Below are 13650 nucleotides of genomic sequence, written 5' to 3' on the forward strand. Positions count from 1 at the left end.
GAATGAAGAGCTGTATTTTTAAGGCAGAGAATGAAGATCGTTGGCTTTGATACCTCAAAGCAAGTGATTCCCACATAGACTACTACCACCAATGGTAGAAAGAGCTTACCTTACCCAAATTCTGGTCTAAACTAGTGGTCACGTAAAGGGAAGGGCTGTCAAGCTATATAAAAATAAAAAATCTCTCGCTCTATGGGAAGAGCAAGGAACAGGGCCTTGGCCAAAGTAGAGAGGGAAGCAAAGTACATGTTGGAAGAAAGCATTAAGGCTGAAGATCTTAGACAAGTCCCCAAGCACTTCAAAATGTGGGATGTGGGAGACCGCTTCGTATATTTTGAGAAAGCTAAAAGAACTTTTGATAGCAAGCCTGGTACATTACTTTGGGATGTTAGAAGTCAAGGAGGTTAACCTTGGTGGACATTGGTGAGGATTCGAAGCCAGTGTGCATTGGAAAGGATTTGGCTTCAGGGAAGAGAAAGATCTCATTGATCTTGCTCACGGAGTTCCAAGGATGCTTCGCTTGAAAGTACACAGACATGATGAAGGGTGTACTCCCTAGGTGGGCAAGCACTCCATTCCGATCATGGAAGGAGCTAAAGCCATCAAGGCACATGGATTATTCAATGAACCTTGGTGGGTGGTCCCCAATCAATGAACTCCAAGTACTCCGAGATGGTTGAGGAGAAAATCGACAAGCTTGTGCCGGGCTCATTTACAAAATTGAACTTACACAATGTGTATCCCCCGAAGTGATAGTGCCTAAGAAGAACGAGAAGATCATAGTCTATGTTAACCTCAAAAAGCATAATGCATGCATTGTGAAAGATCACTATCCATTACTGTTATAGCTTTCTTGATGGATTCTTGGGCTATAACCAACACAAGTGGAAATAGACTTGAAAGATCATCACAAGATAGAATTTGCAATAGAATGGGACACACTAGGTTATGTGTTTTGGCTTATCTTTGCATGATGCGTACCAAGTTATGCGTTTTGGCTTATCTTTAATACTCTTGGAACTTTTCAAAAAATTGATGTACATAGCTTATAAGGAGTATCGTTGAAAATTCCCTAAGGTCTTCATGGATGATCTTTGCATGAATTTAAAATGAAATCTATGGTGTTGTAGAAGGTGCTAGAGAGATGTAGGAACATAATTTTCCTTAACTCTTTCAAACGCCAACTTTGGGTATGAACAAGGAGTGAATTTGGCAGACACAGTCTTAGAATATGGAATAGCCACCATTATTAAGCTTCACTAATCTCATCTTATTTGTTCACTCTACTAGTGGCTCAAATTTGTGGAGCTTGGCATTGCTAGTTTCCTCAACAATTGCCAAAATCTCTTTAAGGGAAGATTTCTTGGTTCATTGCTAAGTGATTCACCAGAGGAATTACATGGACACACTTTCTACTATCCGATTTTTGTGTTGCAAGCCATGCTGTTGATTTCGCTCATTCTCCCTCTAGGCTTGCAATTGAGCCAAGTCCTCTTAGGAGCTTGTTAATCATCATTCAAGGGACCCACAGTCCAAATCTGAGTGAATTTGATCCATTGTAGTAGCTGTGAGAAGCGAAAAACCAGTCAACGTCCCTATATTCACGTTTCGGTGCTTGGAGTTGGTGCCTTTTTGTTTGGGGATTTGCTCATCATCAAGGGCAAGAAGGTCATGCAAAAAGTTTCATCAAAATCCCTTTGAATTTGCTTAATTGAAGCCTCCAAGATTCAACTATGTTAATCATTGTGCTTAGTATCTAATCACTATCATTAAGGATTAATTTACATAAATTGGACTAAATTAATGTCAAAATTAGAAAATTAGGGTATAAATCTAATGTGGGAATCTGTCTTTTACATCAAAAGCCATCACACTCGTTTGCATCACTTAATTTGAGTACCTTTTCACTGTATTTAGTGCATTTTTAGCACATAGTTTGCATCTTAATCACTTGTATCAGCTTGAAATCAGTCATTGCATGAAAAATTAGAGTCCACTGCCAATCTTGTATGAGATTAGACACTGCCAATGAATCAAAGGACAAGCTCATTTGTAAGACCACCTTAAATGGCAAAGATTTTACATCTCACGACATTATATGGGGAAGGGGTGCATCCTTGGGTCACTAAACATGGGAAAGCACATGCACATAAGTATCAAAAGAAAAGAAAGGTGCATTAAATACTATTCTAAGCACGCTAAGAGCATAAATGCATAGAGTGACCGCATCACAAACCATGGCCTTAGACACAAAGCATCAAAGGAAGCATCAAAACACTAAGTAAAAGCATCGAACGCAAGTAGCAAAGACAAAGCCTACACCTAAGGCACAATGAAGAAGACAACGCTAAAAGGTGGACACAAAAACAAGAAAGGACAAGTAGTCAAAAGAAAGAGTCAAAGCTATAAAAAAAAACTGAGTACCAAGGAACCAATAAGGGATCTTCATAAAGCAAAAGCAAGGAGATCTCAAGTAATCAGCAGCACTAAGCAACAAAGGAGATATCAACCACCACTACCCTATCCTAATCAATTCATATGTTATAAGCCACCAAATGAGTAGGCAAGTATATGTGTTTATAAGTATGTTTTACCACCTAAGAGTAGCTAGAAGAACACCTAGGGGAAGTGATGCAAGTGTAAACATTCATAACCACCTGAGAGTAGCTAGTCAAGCACCCAAAGGGGGGAGATGTCCCATGTCTAAATCTAATTGTCAATCCACCTACCACCTATATTAAGGGGAGGGGGGTGAAGTATTTGTAAACCTCACATCTGACCACCTTGCAATAGCCTAAGAATATGGCACCAAGGGGAGGTGTTGAGAAATGTGGTGCCATTGAGTAGTGGAGTTGGTAGTAGGGAGTGAGTGCTGATGAGATACTCAAGAAAGGCTTGGCACAAGTGCACTCTTCTACGAGCTCTCAATTGAGACATTATCTTCCATGTGCACAGTGGACATTGATGCCTCTATCTCTACAATAATCGATTGTGTGCTAGCCCAACCTGGTGGTGAGCATAACATGTATTTTCCTATTAGCGTTGCTAGTAGCCAATTAAATGACATGGAGTAGAACCATACCACGATCAAGAGGAAAGGTGTTTCCATGGTTTATGTCATAATGAAGTACCACCATTATCTTTTGTGGGGGTGAACAAGTTTGTATTCTTTGTAGACCACCAAGCCCTTCTCTATCTTGTTAACAAGCCATGTGTTATGTGCACGTAATGGCTTTTGATCGAATAGGTATTTGACTTCACATTGACTATGTGAAAAGGCTCATAGCATGTGCATGCCAACCACTTGTTGCGTATTCCAAATGGAGAACCACCAAAATAAGGAATAGATGATGATCTTCTTCATGCTCTATGATAATCTGCTTGATGAGTGGCCCCAAGAAATAGTTCACTATCTAGCCTATGGCTTGCCCTAGGAAATACCTCTAAACAAAGATCAAGCGAGAAGCCTTATCAACAAGAAGGTAGCCCTTTCTCATTGATAGAATAGAGACCTAGAGCCTCCCTATCGATTTGATAGGGAGGCTAGTGAGCAATTATGTAAGCCAAGATGGGGAATAATGAGATAATGTTTAGGAGTTTGAGTTTGTTGAGATCGTGGAATAAGCCTACTACAATGGGGTTGGAGGACATTTCACCCCACGGATACCACCGCGAATGCCCTACTAGGAGGCACCATTTGGTGATGTAGATGATTTTGTAAGAGGTTGTGTAACAAATGATGTCAACAATTTTCCATCATGCACGACCAAAATAGGATGCCTCTATATCCCAAAGTAGTTTTTGTGCAACCCTTCAAAAAATGGGGCATCAATTCTGTTACACCTATTATTTTGGTGACATGCACACATGCTCACTACACATCATAGCAACCAGGCTTAGTGCACCAAATGGACTGAGGCACATGCGACCATGTGACCCATAAGGCAGATGCAAGCGCTATGCCATAGATTGCACGTAGCATGGCCTCCTATAACCTTTCAAGCTCAAAGAGATGGTTAGTGAGGACAATGTTATGCCACTCATTGTGTCCAACCTCTACAATATTGGTTCTTGTTAGTGCTCTCATTCTCACCATTTTCTTGGGGGTAATGTGGTGACTTGTAGTGCGCCACCATAAATTCCTTTGGCAGAAAACTCACCATGGTCCCTTATGGATTCCCAAGAGATTCATGGACCAAAAGTGATGGGTTCCCAAGAATGCACTCCAAAGCACAGGGGTATTATGAAGGCAATGGTAGCTTATGGACTCCCAACAGAGTCATGGAGGACCATTGCTCTTACTAAGAGGAAGAAGAAAAGACCCGCCCACAAGAGCCACTGGATTCCCAACAGATTCATGGAGGACCATTTCTCTTACTAAGAGGAAGAAAAAAAGACCTGCCCACAAGAGCCTAAATCCTCAACCACAAACATGGTGGGTCAAAGATGACATGTTGTAAGCATCGGGATACTCTGAAGGCAACATTTCTGAAGGCAACATGTAGCTATGGCTCTCCCTAAGGTAGTTGAAGAGTCGAAGAGGAGAGGAGTATCACAGGTAAACTCCACACCAAAGAGACGGTGGGTCTCAAAAGCCATGCTTAGAGAGCCCAAGGGTATTTTGAGGCCACCTAAGTGGTTGCCCAAGGAAACTGCTATGAAACCTCAACACTTTCAACCTCAAGTAAGTAACAAGCTTTGGAGGACAAAAACCCCCAAAGATGCACATCAATGTAAGGAGAAGATTGAAGAGACACACTACTAAGGCTGCTACACAGTACCACTAAGGTGGATGATATACCTGTATAGAGCCAAAATACTAATCGAACCATATAGTAGCTGGTTCCCCTGATGTGATAGCTAGAGCTCGTTTATTGGGTAAAGTGAATGATTTCAAGCATTGGGGGTGAACACCCTTGACCTATTCAATTTGTATTACAACATATTGAAAACGTGAGTAGCTATGTGCCAAAAGGCAGGGGGAACAAACAAATTTGAGCAAGTGTTAGAGGGTGGAGTCTTGGTAATGCCTTACTGAGAGAAGGAAAAACAATTGATGGGGGGTAGTACAAAAAAGTGCACGTAGCCTTGAAAATTCAATCAATTAAAATCATGAATAAGCTAAATTATCCTTGTCATCATCCATTTATTTACCACCAACGATGATGTCCTTGTTTTAAAAATGATGCTAGATAAATGGGATAAACCCTCATGTAATGGTAATTGTCAATGTCAGTTGCATTTGATTAGCTTCCAAATCCCTTCAATTGTAAATGGGATAAACCCTCATTCCTTGGCAATTGTAAATGCCAGTTTTATATTTAATTAGCTCTAAAATCCCTTCAATTGTAGGATAAACTCTCATGTTGTGGTAACTTTAAATGCTAGGTTTGCATTTAATTAGCTCTAAAATCCCTTCAATTGCATGCCAGCATTTTGAAAGATTATTTTATGAATGAATGAAAGTTTGACTTTGCTTACATTATAAAAATCTACTTAAAAAGGTGTAAAAGTGGAGAGTATATACAAAGAGTCTTGTAGCATGGTTGCAACATAGCTAGGTCTTACTCCAAGGGAATTGACTTTTGATTATAAATGATGTCACAACTTATGTCCTTAAAATCTACAGATAATGATGAAATGAAATTACCATTATAGATTATGATATCAAATTGTGTTTGGATAAATTATATAACAACTTGCAAATGATATTGACAAAGTTCTAAAGACAATGATGATGGATAAAATTGTCAGCGAGGCAAAAGGCTCTTTGATCCCTTAGTTTCCAAGGTCTATTGTGGGCAAAATACCCTTTGATCCGGTAGTTTCCAAGCCTTTTTAGGTTGCATCTTCATCTTCATGCATCTTATCTGCAACCTCGATAAAAGGCCAAAGAAGTCTCATAAGGCTAAATTTCAGTTTTGTCTTCCATGTGTGAAAGTTTTCTCCAACAATGATAGGTGGAGCTTCTAGACATATCACCTCCACAAGGGATTTGATCACTAAGCTAGGGGCTACCCAAAGGGCAAGAAAGTCTCATTTGTAAATAATTTCTCTTACCCTATCAAGAGATCATGCTCACAACCACTAATGGTATAGATCTATGCTTGCCAAATGTACTTTATGTGCCAGGGATTATGAAGAATCAATTGTTAATTTCCCTTGATAAAAGAGGGTTTATTGTTTTGAGGATGATAGATTCACACAGTAAGGAACCATGACAAGGACTATGTGATAACCACTTCTAGGACACTATAGCATGGCCTCTATCATTTGGATAGATTTGAATAGAGAACACATGATGCATGTGTGATGCTTATGTTTTTACTACTCCTATTCTTACTACGCAAGAGGTAGAGTTACATCATGCCAAGTTTGGGCATGTAAATTATGGCAGTCTAATGCTACAAAGGTATAAAAATGATACAAGACATGCCACATATTGAGCTACCTCCCAGACATATGTGTGAAGGATGCATTCTAGAAAAAATACATCATAATACAACCAGAGGGGGTAGCACCAAAGCTCCTAAGGCCCAATGGAAGAAAAAAAACTCAAGCCAGGGGAGACAAGAAATGAGTCCTCGGGATCACAAAACATAAGTCATAAGAGCAGTGAAAATACACCCGCCCGAAGTGGAAATGCACCCGCCCAACGTGGTGCAACAGGCAACATTATGCAAAGATTGACGTACCAGAGTGCTCCCACGCATGGGGTTGTCATGGGCTACCACACCTCCAAGAGGGAACTCAATGCATTCACCTAAGGGAAGAGAAATAGAACACAACTGTCGTAGGGCACTTACCAATGCTTCAAACTTGAGTCCCTTGAGGCCTCCAAGCTCACTTGAGAAGCTCCAATCCTCCAAGCTCCACCTCCACGATGCCACCGTAGAGTCACTCGAACCATCACACAAGGCAATCACTCTCTCTCACTCTTCTATACAAGCATAGAAATTGCAGATGCTTAGCATCATACCCATCATATCGTCCCTTGGGTTGATCGATCAGGACCACGAGCAATTTTAAGAATCTAACACTAGCCACTATTGCTGGGTTTAGGATACGACGCCATGTCTGTATCCAATTTAGCATCTACTTTCTTTGTTCCCTTATGTCTGTAAATGTAGCTAGCATGAAGATTGGGAAGTTATAATAGAAATGTGAATCCCGTTGGCCTCTTGAAATTCTAGAGGTGTCCATCTCCTCTTTAGTGGCATGTACAAGGGATCAACTCGTTGAGTTGGTGGCACACACATATTTCATGGTGGCTGTATTCTGGAATTGTGAGGAATTCCTTTCTCCAGTCTAGCTGTATGCCGAAATCTTCCAGCTTGGGGTGTGCATCATTTGTGATAATTGTTGTATATCCCCATCTTGTGTGGACTGGGTGAGCCCCTGCAAAAGAAATAACTGATCATAAATGTTACCATTCTAATTTCCAACAGGTCAGCCAATTGTGGATTGGCTAACTTGGTGTGCCGTGCCATGTTAGACCACAAGGTGCCCTCTCCAACCAAAGGTAGCAGCTCTTCTAATTTCGAGCGAGGTGCTCGGAGAGGGTATGGTACATAATGTTGCTTTGTTGGTGTGACATCTGAGTAGGCCTCTGGTAGAATCCGCCTACTTGGTTCAAATGGTGTTATTTGCATTAACACCTTGAACATCAGTTTTGCCTTTAGTAGTGGATTGCCAGCTCTTATGAATCCTTCATACTTTGTACCAAACAAGGACTCTAGAATAGTATCATCAGTAAAAGCTTCAATGGTGTCTTGTGGGGAGAGTATGATGTACCTCCTGAGTTTGCCGTGGGGGAGATGGGTCAGGTGCCGGTACCTCCTTAGAGGCGAGAGTGTTAGTGGGAAATTCTAAAGGTTGAGAAGGGAGAGTAGAAAAAATGAAGTATGCTTGAGACTTATCAGCAGTAGGCAGAGCATTAGGATACTGATTAAGTAATTTACTAGCTACATTAGAATACATGGGGAAAGTAGGGTTAGATGATGAACTGGATGTCTCTTCCTAACCATGGCCTGAGCTTGGGGTTGGGTGTCTAGGTTTGTGGAGTTTCATAAAATCTTGGAGCTTTAGTGATATCCTTAGGACTTATGTTAGGATATTCAATATGTGTTTTATCAAAAATGTAGAGGACATTGGTTAACATGGATTCTAAATGTTTGTAGATATTATGATATAGTTTTAGAATACCAAAAGGGTGATATAAGGAAGATTCACATAATTTTAAGTGTTGGTGAGTATTGTATACTTCTAGCCACCCATGACATATAATCCATGATAACTCTGGGCTACCACCTCATAGTTGGCTAGTGTTTCGGGAATATCATTTGGAACAAACATGTTTATTTTTTCGACGTTGTTGTCCAGGATTTCAGAGTTCTAGAGCACCTGACACCAATGAAGGTTTAGCACAATTGGGTGCAAGGGATAAAAGTAAATATCCTGTGGATTAGTTAATACTACATCCCCTTGAAAAAATTCCATAATGATAGTGGGATCAGCATCATGTTTAGTATTTTGCTTAATGAGTGTTAGTTCTCCTAAGCTTAGGTCCTCAGACAGATTTATATCATATTAAAGGAATGAGAGGGTTAGTGTAGACAAAAAAGACTAAGTGTTTGAGGAGGGGCCTGAGGAGTTACTGGCAACTGACCTATCTCCGAGGCTCGCTCAAGGAGTAGGCACATTTCATATCTGTAGGTTCTTGCCTTTTACTTTGGTCTTATATGGCACGTTCCAATTCTTAGATACAGGAGTCCTTGGTGCTGAGGAGATCTAATATAGTTGTTTCTCTGACCATTCTTGCAGCATCCTCGAAGCTACCTTTTTTCGCTTCTTCTTGCACACATATGGTGGTAGCCTCCCTTCCCTGAGCCTATGTGATTCTTTGAAGTCTTTTAGCAGCCAATATTTGATTGTCTTATAGGCTGTTGGGTGACTTGCACCATTGCCTATGTGATTCTTTGAAGTCTTTTAGCAGCCAATATATTTGACTGTCTTATAGCTATTGGGTGACTTGCACCATTGCCTCTCTTGGTGTGCAATGATCATTCTCTGCATCTTAGCTTGATTGGTGCTGATGGTGTCATTAAGCGCTCTAACCTTCTTTGCATTTGCCTTGTTTTTCTATTCTCTTTCTTGTTGCAAGGGAGTCACTCTACTTTCTGCTTCCTTCAGACTTAAGGATAGCATTTGGATCTAGATTTGTAGCTCTTCTTCTTTGGCTAGGGAAGTGTGCTGGAGCTCCTGTACTTGATGGGCATGGATAGCTGCTAGCTCTTAAGGTTATGGGAGACTTTCTTCTGAAGTTGCTCTTTAGCCTGCTCCAGCTGCGCTTTCAGATCCGTATTCTCTTTAATTCTTTGCACAATAGTTTGGCTGAGAACCAAATTATTGTTTTCTAGCGCTTGGTACCTGGCCTCTTGCTCCTTGGTTGCCTTTAAACTCTTCATGATCACATCCCTATGTGTGGCCTCCATCGCTGTTAGGTGTTGTTGCAAGGTCTGTACTTGGTTGTTTGACTCTTGAACTTGCTTCTAGAGTGTGGCATTACTATCATGAAGTATATGTGTTGTGAGGAGATGGCATCGCCATACTCGTTGCTCCTGCTCCCACAGTGATGCACTTGTGGCTGCTGTCCCTTCCAGTCTTGCATGCAGTAGATTTAGTAGCTCATCCAGTCCTTCCTCCATAGTTTCCTGAAAGAAATTTTCATAGTCTAGATTATGTAGGAATGACGTCTCTGGTATCACCTCTTTGTCCTCCAGATGCCTCCTTTTGCTTGGACTGGGTGTATCTTTACCTCTTGGCCTTTTCCCTATATCCAATGGTGCTGCTGTGACTTAAACTGGGAGTGATGTTGCTTCTTCAAGTTCTTGGGTTTCTTCTGCTTGCATTGCTTTTTCTTCAGTCTTTGGCTGCCCCGCATGTGTGTGTCTAACATAGTAGAACTCTTTAGAGGGGACATGTTTTTGAAGATTAACTGAGCTGTGCTTTGAGGAGGAGTCCTTTGCTGTGCTTCTTCTTGTGTGGCCTCGCTACTGAGAGTGGCTGATAGTGTGCTTCTTGTTGCTCTAGTACTTCCTGGTACGACTTGATTTCTTGTGTGAGCTTAGCCTTAATTCTTTGTGTCTCGTGAGCCACATCTAGTATGACACCTCTCATCTTTCTTTTAGTCTTCTTTTTTCTTCCTCTCTTGATCTCCTTCATTATCGCCTTAGTTTCCATGAGGGCAGCTTGTCCCTCTTGCATTTCTACAGCAATCAGGGCTGGTTGCTCTCTGTGAGGAGTGCCAATTGCATTCGCTCTTCTAGTTTTGGTTCTGGAAGAGGCCTCTGAGCCACATGATTTAGTACCTGCATCATCAGGTGTACGTGTTGCATATTTTTTATTGATGGGACTTAAGGTAGTTTTCCATCTCGCTGTGGATGTAATATGCCCAGTCCTCCTTCTTTCCTTCATGTACCTTTGTGATTTGGTTCAGTAGCACCCTATTATACCTATCCACATTGGCTTCAGCTACATGATTAATGACATCGCCCTACATGCCTTTTCCATGAGTTCCTCCCTAATGTTCTCGTATTCAGCTCCACTAGAGTTGTAGGAGCTCTTCTTCGACACAGTATCTAGGGGCATCTTGTCAAAGGCGCGTGTATGTATCTTGATTGGTGGTGGGAGCCACAGGGCCTCACGTATTAATCAGTACTTGCTCTGTGGTACCATCTGCTTTTGTTACTATCCCCCTCTTGGTGGCTTTGTCCTACGCCTTTATATACTTTGCACAAAGTTCTGTGTCGATGTTTCAGGAGAGAACCAGTGCCATCCTGTCGAGGCCCACCTTCTCCAGCTTGTCTTTAACTTCTGCCTCTTCCAGAATTTGGAGGCACTCTGGGCTGTGATATTGCAAGGCCACCTTTCCATGTGCTATTTGGATCTCCTTCTTGATAATGGCACCATGGAAAGCCTGGGCACATGGACCTAGGTATTCATCTTTGGGTCTCGTGTTGGTCTTTTCTTTTGGCTTACCAAGGATCCCATAGCACTGGCCTGTGTTACCGCAGGGGTCTCTACGGCTTCTGGGTCTGAGGTCGACATCTGTACATGGAAAAAAGATCAGTCTATAGACTGGCGGGGCATGTGACACTCCTTGTTGTCTTCTTTTTTTTTTTGGGTAAGAAGGTTAATTGTGATGGGAAGGGTGTTAGTGTTGTGAGCAATAAATGAGGTATGTTAGCTGTGATATACCGTGAAAGTGCAAGTGTTAAAGTCGTGAAAGTGTAGGTCATGAGGGGTAATCCCGTGAACGGGAGTAAATCCGTGAGATGGAAATCCATGAGAGTTAGTTCCGTGAGATGGATTTCCATGAGATGGAAAACCATGAGATGGATTTCTGTGAGATGGATTTCCATGAGATGGAAATTCGTGAGATGGATTTCCGTGAGGTTTAGTTCCGTGAGACAGATTTATGTGAGCTTTAGTTTTGTGAGAGTTAGTTTCGTGAGATAGATTTTCGTGGGACAGATTTCTGTGAGATTTAGTTTCGTGAGAGTTAGTTTCGTAAGAAGGATTTTCGTGAGACTACAGGTTTTGGCTGTAGCCCGTGAGATTGCAGGTTTTGGCTGTAGCCGTGAAATTACAAGTTTTTGTCGTGAAGAATTTATGTTTTGTTTTTTGTAAATTAGATTAATGCATTATCGGATCGGACCGCATAGTGGAGTTTTGTGTAAAGATGATCACAAGGCAATTGATGATGATGACATTGATTGACAATCAAAGACCTTTGTTGAAATGTAGGAACTTTGTTTGACATGCGCAAAGACTTTGTTTATCCGAGGCATTTAATTGATTACGATCAATGTTTGAAAATACGAAAGAAAAAAAAACACAAAGAAGGGCCCAAGCTCCCACCTCAACACATAGGTGTCCCCATCGAACTCGAAGAAGTGAGGAGGGAGGCGATGCAAGAAAGGCGCGATTGAGTTTGTGCACATGATGACTAGTGATTGCAAAATGATAGAAAAAGGAAAGAATTTTGAATTTATGGCGCAACTGTCGGACTAGGCGGCTGCCTTAATGAAGAATGCCATGTGTCATCCTACAATTGGTTCAAAAAAATAACTGTTTTATAGCGTGAAACATTTTGGACCAGTTCACAATGTGAACCGTTTCATACCAGTTCAGCGTGAACCTTCTAAGATTAGTTCAGGGCGTGAACCTTTTTGTACCAGTTCACGGCGTAAAGCATTTTGAATCAGTTCACGGCATGAACCTTTTTGTACCAGTTCATGGCGTGAAGCATTTTGGATCAGTTCACGGCGTGAACCTTTTTGGATCATGTGTGTGTGCAAGATTGATACCCTATATTTCTCTTCATGCTTAGACATTCAAACATGTATTTAAAGGAGTGAATGATACCCAGTTTTACCTTGTATCCATTATGTGACTAATGGACACCTTCATCTTTTTATTGCCATGGAAACTAAGGTGGTACTTTGGCACCTTTGGGTAGGTGTTGTTGTTGTTTGTAGGCATTTTAACTCCGTGTGGGAGTGCTTGATTCTTCCCTCCACCCTACTAAACAGTGTTTCTACTAAGTCCTGTGGATTGGGGCTCTGTATAAGTGTCCGTTTGTTGAATCTTCTTTTTTCTCCTTTCAAGGTCCTTGTCTAGCTCCTTGATCGAGGTGGTTATAGGTATTGGTTTGGCTATATTTAACCCATCTTGTTGGGTTGGCTTCTTCCTCTCCACACCAATGTTTGTGCACTTTTAGCATTGGTTTTAGTTGGGAGTTGGTTCTGAATGCCTTTACTACCCTTTCCTTTGTAATTGGAGGTGTTTGCAAAAAGGTGGCCACTAGGTGGGGTTTGGGCACCCATACTGTCATATTGCCTTGTGCAATTCACCTCTGCATCATTCAATTGACGACTAGCGAAGTAGATTGGATAGTCCAATTTGAACTCACTAGGCTGTGCTAGTGCACATCCAATAACAAAGTTCGATGCATCAATATGCACATGAAGTATGAGGTCCCAATTGGGGGGTCTTAGAATTGGTGCCCTAGCCAATACCTGCTTCAATCGATCATATGCTTCCTGGCATTCCTCAGTCCATTCAAAGACAATGAGTAGCTTGTACAATGGCCTGGTAATTTCAGCATAGAAGATTATGAAGCGACGGTAATACCCAACATGGCCCATAAATCTTTGCACACCTTTGTAATTAGTGGGTGGTGGCAGTTCCAAGATCAACTTGACCTTACTATCATCCGTGGATATACCGTTCTTAGAGACACTGTGTCCCAATATCACACCGTGTTTGACCCAAAATTGGCACTTTAAAGGGTTTAGGGATATACGATATAATCGACATCGCTCAAACACCTTCCTTAAGTAAGCCAGATGGTTTGCCCATCGAGAGTGTGCACACAGATTATCAATACCTCCAACCACTTCTACAAGTAGTCTTTGAAGGCTGTGCATAATATCAATCACATTGGAATGTTGCTGGGGCATTGGTGAGACCGAAAGGCATGACTTTTTATGTAAAAGTCCCCCACATTGTATTGAAAGCTGTCTTATGCTCGTCTTCTGGTGCTATAGACACATGATTGTAGCCTGAAAATCCATCCAAGAAGCT

This window comes from Cibotium barometz, chromosome 40 (genome assembly GCF_041138505.1).
Source record: "Cibotium barometz isolate CiBa-2024 chromosome 40, ASM4113850v1, whole genome shotgun sequence".
Classification (NCBI taxonomy): domain Eukaryota; kingdom Viridiplantae; phylum Streptophyta; class Polypodiopsida; order Cyatheales; family Cibotiaceae; genus Cibotium; species Cibotium barometz.